The following is a 7,204-nucleotide window of genomic DNA, read 5'->3' on the forward strand; positions in this document are numbered from 1 at the left end:
AGACCGTCAAGCCCATCCAGCAAGAACGCCCTCCCGAGACCCTCTTCCTTCCACAGGAGGACCACAACAGACCCTTCATGGTCTCCTCCTGCCACTTGCACATACTATCTGGTCGGTCCCAGGACCGTGCCAGATTCGTAGGGCGTCGTGGCAGGATCGCGAGGAGCGCGCCCCTGGCAGAACCAGTGTGCTGGGGGGGCTGCAGGCGATCGAGCTGCAGGCCTGGTCAAGCGGCTGGACCGAGAACAGTGGCGAGGTCCCGAGCATCAGAAGAGCTGCTGCTGGTCCCCCTCTCTGCCCGGTCCTGGTAGGAGCGGCGGTCAGGGGACCGGCAGAGTCCGCTGTCGCAGTGGGAGAGAGGCCTGTCCTCACGGCTCGGCTGGTCTAGGCGACCGTCGCGTCAACCCTGGGTACCAGCAGATCGCCACGAGAGCGATCGCTGGTCTGGTGGGAGTCACCTGGGCGACACCCACCAGTCTTCCACTCCGTGCCTGGATCCTGGCGCCGAGCAGACTCGGTTGTCTGGGTCTTGGCTGCACAGTCACCCGCAGGTGACCTTACACTCGGTACCTCTCGCAAACGAGAAGGCCGAGAAGGTACCTCGCGTCGAGGTAGAACCTCTGGCGCCAGGCAAGGAGGTACCGGTGTTAGCCGGCGCTCCTCCCGTCCCCGTCTTCTTCCTTGCGGAAGGAGAGACGGGCCCCATTCCCGAAGGAACAAGAGGACCAGTGGAAGTCCCAACCGTCCCACCAGAGTGGGACGGACCCTTAGAAGTCTCAGAGCGAGCCTTCTTGGGGGGGGAGGAGGCTACCTTCTTCTTCGGCTGTGGGGCCTTAGAAGACGAAGGGGAAGCGGCGGCAGACGATGACGAAGAAGACGATGAAGACAACGACGACACCTTCCTCCTCTTCTTCTTCTTCTTCGTCAGCTTCCTCAGGACCACCGCCAGGTCTTCCATCCAGGATGGAGCAGGGGCTGTTGCCGAAGCAACAGGGCCCAACTGCACCTGTCCGGAAGGACCTGGGGTAGGAGCAGCAACACCAAGGGGAGGAACAACAGTGGCTGGAACTGGTACTGGAACTGGAGCAGCAGCAATCTCAGGAACAGGAGGCGGGGCAGGAACCAGCGGCATCCTCTGTACTGGAAGCAGGTCCAGGGGAGAGCTCTTGGAACACTGGAAGTCAGGGGCTGGAGCAAGAGCGGCAAAACCAGGCGGCGGCAACATGGTAAACCTCTTCACCTCCGGCAGCAGTGCCTGAACAGCAGCTGTCGGGGTAACCATGGCGGCGTACTGGGTATAGACCAGGTGAGGTGGAGCAGCGTAGCTAAGCGTGGATATCGTCATGGTTGTCGTGGTGGTTGGGCCGTGAGTTACTGGCCTGGCCCCTCTCGCCAGATGACTCAGCAGCCCCTGAACACTCAGTGTCCCTTGGAGCCCTAGCGAGTACCAGGCCCGGCCGAGATCGTCCTCCGTGGCAAGCAGATCTGAGGAAGGAAACAGAGTTGGGTTAGTAAGAGGGGGGGGGAGTTTCCCCTCACCCGGGGGAAGGGGGGACTGTTCCCGCCACGAGCGAACAGACGACCCCGAATACAACTGAACATCGGGGTACCTAGCCCCATCCTCCACGCTCGACTGATTGAGAGAGGAGAAGGAGTGAGATACCCCCCCAAAGGGGAAGGAGCCATACGAGGGAGGGAGAAAAGAAGAAGACGTGTCCGTAACCAAGGGAGTAACAGGAGAACCCTCTGATGACTCCTTGGCCGGCTTACGCGGTTTCTTCCTCCCCCCATAGCGCCCCCACTGCTCCTCCGACCAAACAACACAGACATCACATGGCTCGGTGCGAGAGCATTCTCACCCTCGACACCGAGTGCACAATTCATGAGGGTCTGCCTCTACCGAGGACCGAAAGGCCCCACACTTACGGCCCTACACACCAGGGCACAGTCTGCGGCTGATGGGGGGGCGAGGGGGTCTCTCCGGTTCTCGGGAATCCATATCCATAATATTCACTATCACTTGTGTATGAATATACAAAAGACAGACACGTACTTAAGGAAGCTTTGCACAAGCACACTAAGTGAGAGAAAAAGAGAAAAGCCTTCACGGTGTGAAGAAAACCAAGCATACGACTTGAAAGCGGGCAGAGAGGCGAGCAGCACGTCTATCCTACAGCGCGGCCGAAAGCAAAGTGACTCCTCTCCTCGCAGTTGAGCTGACCGCCAATATCCGGACAAGTAGTTAACTCCGAACCCCCTTGTTCGAAGCTTACGACCGGTTCAGTTGCCGCTAAGTACCTTCCTATTATTAAAGGACTGAGGGTTTGTATACGTATCGGAACAAACAGCCTATTTTGTTAGTTAAAACTCAAAAAAAAAAACACTAAAAATGTTCATACGTACTTGGTTTTTTTAATAGCTTTATCACAAAAAGTGCATTTTATGATGAAATTGATAAAAAAAAAAACAGGAATTTGTGGATATTTCTCATAGAAAAATACAGCAAATGTGTGAATTTTCTGCGAATAATGTGGGGAAACGTTCCCAAGAAAAATCCATGAATGTGAGAGTCCGTGAATCCGGGGGGTCCACTGTATACACATTTTGGTCTTAATTCACTCCAAATTGCACTTCAACTACGTTGAGAGTGTTGACAGCGAATTCAACCCAATTGAAACTCAACACGTTGAGGTGTGACCAGCGAAGGTCAAAAATGGCCGCGAACAATGTTTTAATGTACAGGGTGTCCAGAAAGGCTCAGTATACCATTACAAGTATTTATTGCTCAGAAACCACATAACAGAGTAACACTGTTTTGTGTAGAATGAAGTGCTATGAATGTAAACTAGAATGCAGAACATTCTACAAAAACACTGCATTACTCTGTTATATGGTTTATGAGCAATAAATACATGTAATGGTAATGGCACTTATGGACATCCTGTATGTACATATGGCTGCCAAAAGCACCGATGAGCAAACGACAGATTAGTGAATTGTTTATGACAATATTTTTTTATTTTTTTATAGCACTTTCAATTGATTCAAGTCTACATTACTATGTATTTAGACTTTTTATTTTTAATAGTTGTACTTGTGCCTGAAACAAAAGTAACCTTTAATGCTTGCATGCTAGGAATGGCAAAATTTCATCATTGGCAATTTAGTGGAGCTTCACACATATGCTAGTTGTCATAGTAATGCAATACAGGCAGTCCCCGGGTTACGACGGGGGTTCCGTTCTTGAGACGCGTTGTAACCCGAAAATCGCCATAAGCCGGAACATCATCAAAAATCCTAAGAAAACCTTACTTTTAATGCTTTGGGTACATTAAAAACTATGTAAACTGCATTCTTATTACATTTTGCATCAAAAAAGCCTTCAAATATTTATTATTTCGCATTTTTTATGCCATATTTCTTGTGCTAGATCAGCTTTGTAGGCGTCATAACCCAGGGAATAATTTCTGATGAATATAATTGAAAAGCGCCTTATCCTTGGAACGTCATAAGCCGAACCCGTAGTAACCCGGGGACTGCCTGTAATGATAAAACTGCTCTAATATGTGTATACTACAAATAGATACGCTAATTTCACTTATTTCCCCGGTTTTGTGTAAGTCTTATACCCAGTTTGGAGGTAAACACATACCAATTGGCAACACTGATAAACAATAGGAGAGCACAAACAACACCATAGGTACTGGTCACAGTAAAACTATTGATGTTTGAGTCAGGAATCTAGTTACTTTTTCAATAACGAATATTTTCAAAATAATTATCATGAATATATATAAAATTTATGCAATTCATGACCTTATACTGATGTTTAACTATTTAATCAAATAATTACCTAGTGCACACTTCTTCTTTCTACCGAAATATCATGAGTTTCCTAGGATCCGAGGCAGGTGGAGTCATTGTTTATGATTCTTGTGAAGAAAGTGTCCCAGGGTCTATGGGTACAAGTGGTGTGTGGATTTAGCACATGGAATGGAAAGTTTATTGACACAAGTGACTGCAAACACCGAGATGACATCAATCTTCTCTATTTTTGGTGTTTTAAGTAAAAATTTTGAAAGTGTCATGTAGGTATGTTTGCACTGCTCATGGCTAGACTTTCATTAACCACCACTGACTCGTGATTGGTGCCCATCTCGGTATTTCTACAGAAGCAATCTGCAGTGGCCTAGACTATGGCAATTGACGTTTTCCTACGTTATTTTACTTACTGAACAAGAATTTAAAGTAATATTTATTCGGACGACTGTAATTAACCCGCAGGGGCCAGTACTAAAAACGCTGAAATACATTCGACGCCCCAATCCCTATTGGATGTCGTATCTGGTTACGTTCCTTGCAGTTCGTGCAGTACTATTCTTTAGAAACGTAACCGCGGATACGCCATCCACCAGGGATTGGGGTGTCCAATGTATTTCGCCATGTTTAGTACTGGCCCCTGGGGGTTAATTACAGTCGTCCGAATAAATATTACTTAAATTCGGTATTTCTACAGAAGCAATCCACGGTGGCCTAGACTATGGCAATTGATGTTTTCCTATGTTATTTTACTTACTGAACACGAATTTAAAGTAATATTTACTCGGACGACTGTAATTAACCCCCCTATGGAGGAGTTATGAAGTTCCATTTGACAACGTCTGTGTGTGAGAGAGAGAGAGAGAGAGAGAGAGAGAGAGGGGGGGGGGTGGGGGGCGTGTAATTGCTGTATGATGGTTAATGACTGAATTGGTTGTTGGTAGGTTCTGGGCTGTCTGCTGGTCCTGTTGATTGTTAGAGTTCTGTGTGTTTTTTTGAGTGTTTTGAGTCAGTCTTAAACGAGTCTTTGGTGAGAGCTGGTGATGTTAGTAGTGTCGGACAGTTATTTGAAGGATTGGAAATTAGCTGATTTTTGTGTGTTGTTTTGTTATTGTTAAGTTAGTGTTTTTTTTATTGCTTAGAGTTGCTGTGCCTGTGCTGTTGTTTTGTTTGTGCAGTGGTCTTTTGTTGTGTTGTGTTTTGTTGTTATGTGTGATTTTTTGTGTTGTTGTTGGTATTTCTGTGACCTCAACCAGTGGGACAGCACAGGATAGCCCGGAGTATCTGGAGTGTTGGTAAGTACGTGTGTTTTGTGTTGTTTTTGTTTTGTTTTGTATAGGTGTAGGTCAATTGTCCTGCGTGTATTTGTTGTGTAAAGAAGAAAGTGTGACTGAGGGTGGATTTTGGCAGGTGGATCGTTAGTTTAATGTGGGGGGGGGGGGGATATTTTGGCACATGTTTTTTTTCTAGCTTGTGATCCCGCCACACACAGGGCCAGTAACTAAACACAGAGAATACTTGGATGCCCCAATCCCTAGTGGATGTCGTATCCGCGGTTACGTTCCTTGCAGTTCGTAGGGAACTATTCTTTAGAATTACCCTGCAAGAAACGTAACCGCGGATACGACATCCATTAGGGATTGGGGCGTCCAATGTATTTCGCTGTGTTTAGTACTGGCCCCTGCGGGTTAATTACAGTCGTCTGAATAAATATCACTTTAAATTCTTGTTCAGTAGGTAAAACTGCAAAGAAAATCCGCAACTTCCAAAGTCTGGGCCGCCGCGGATAGGTACCCTAGATCTAACTAAAATTCTTGTTCAGTAGGTAAAACTGCATAAAAAAACAGCAACTGCCATAGTCTGGGCCACCGCGGATAGGTACCCTAGATCTACCCCCATCTCCAGTGTCAGAACGTGTTAAAGTACTTTTTCGGAGGGTGGATCCACACGCAGCCATAACTGGATCAGCTAGTCCAGTCAGTTGTTTCCCCTACTATTCACCTCTATTTACTAAGTTTCATCATTTTAAAAGGCTTTCTCACCCTACCGAATAATGCCAATAGCTAGTCCAATACCCTGGCTCATCAAAATGGTCGGATCCGTAATAGGTTAGCAACAAACTGTCTCCTGGGTACTTTGTGGCCAACCTCCTAGCTAATTTAGGGTCGTTGCTTCGCCCACCTTAGGCTACGTCAGGTTTGGTATTGATCAATGTCTGGTCCTTAAGATTAGACCCTAATGATATTGCCGAGGTAGGAGGGGCCTAGATGACCTAAAATTCCAGAGAGAGAGAAGCCATGAAAGGTCTCGACTGACTAATAAGGGTACCTACATAGCAGTAAATCTTGACGTTTGGCGAGTGGGCGAGTTCCACCACCACCACCCTTATTCGAGTTTCCTGACACAATAAAACAACTGAAAGATTGAAAGCCAGCGACACTTACATTCTCTTCTGGTTTCCTTATATTTCATTCCTTCATTTCATGTCTGGGTGGTTTCGGACATATATTCAAATTAACAGCATTGCAAAAACAACTTTTCCTCAAGTCCAGTGAGACTAGCTTAGTATTTGTTGTGATTTCGTTAGAGGGACGATTTAGGAATTCTTTGCATTCTACTTTGCGGAGTTTGGTGATTTTCAAGTACTGTTTCTCACTTTTTTTATAAACCCTTTCTACCATTGATTTGACAGGCTGGATTTGTGTACATAGAAATGGTTTCTTATAATACTAGATTGAAGAAAAACTAGTACTTCATATTATAGGTAAGTTTTAGAAGTCATTTTACAACTTCGTTAAGGCAATCCAAGAAGGTTAGGACGTTATTTTCATTTGAAGGATTGCCATCTACTGACATCTTGAAGTACTAAGATGACCTAGTTCAGCATATTAAGAAGTCAAGAGGGATAATATCGCTAAACGCCGAGTCGGTTATGTAAATTTTAGGACGAGTCTCGTCTATCAGAGATTTGTTCAGAGAAATATTTGAAATAATTACCGAGGATTAATATATAACACTAAAATTTACCTCGAAAATTAATACCCACAATAATTTCTACCATAACATAACGAATAGTAACAGAGGTGTCCTGATAGGAATTAAAACACAAGATTAGTGATACAGCATAATATACTTAACATGAACTCCCTTTTGAGGTGTGACCTTGCCAAGCTTCTGTCTTGGAGTTGGAGTGAGCTGCGAATCAGACATATGACGAATGAGAAAGAAAAGATGAGTTAGAAAGAATTTACTAACAAACAAAAGTGGAATAAAAACAATTGTAGCTAGAGACCATATGAGTCAGTAAAACCAACGGTAAGCTAACAGGATAAGTTTACGGAAATATATGCTCCTCTGAAAAATAAGAGTAAAATTGACTATATAG

The 7,204-nt window shown here is 45.3% G+C and overlaps 1 protein-coding gene across 3 annotated transcripts in view; it reads right to left on the reverse strand.

Moving 5' to 3' along the window:
* LOC135217296 (uncharacterized) overlaps positions 1-6,405 on the reverse strand; it is a 317,399-nt gene extending 310,994 nt beyond the window's left edge. For 2 of the 3 annotated variants that reach the window (XM_064253051.1, XM_064253049.1), the window contains exon 1: positions 6,264-6,405. The gene's annotated coding sequence lies outside the window, so the exon portion shown is untranslated. Of the gene's footprint in view, positions 1-6,151; positions 6,196-6,263 lie in introns of those variants that run through there. The other variant, XM_064253050.1, reaches the window with a different exon arrangement.
* Positions 6,406-7,204: the final 799 nt, after the last annotated feature.

The sequence above is a fragment of the Macrobrachium nipponense genome, chromosome 7 (assembly GCF_015104395.2).
Source record: "Macrobrachium nipponense isolate FS-2020 chromosome 7, ASM1510439v2, whole genome shotgun sequence".
Classification (NCBI taxonomy): domain Eukaryota; kingdom Metazoa; phylum Arthropoda; class Malacostraca; order Decapoda; family Palaemonidae; genus Macrobrachium; species Macrobrachium nipponense.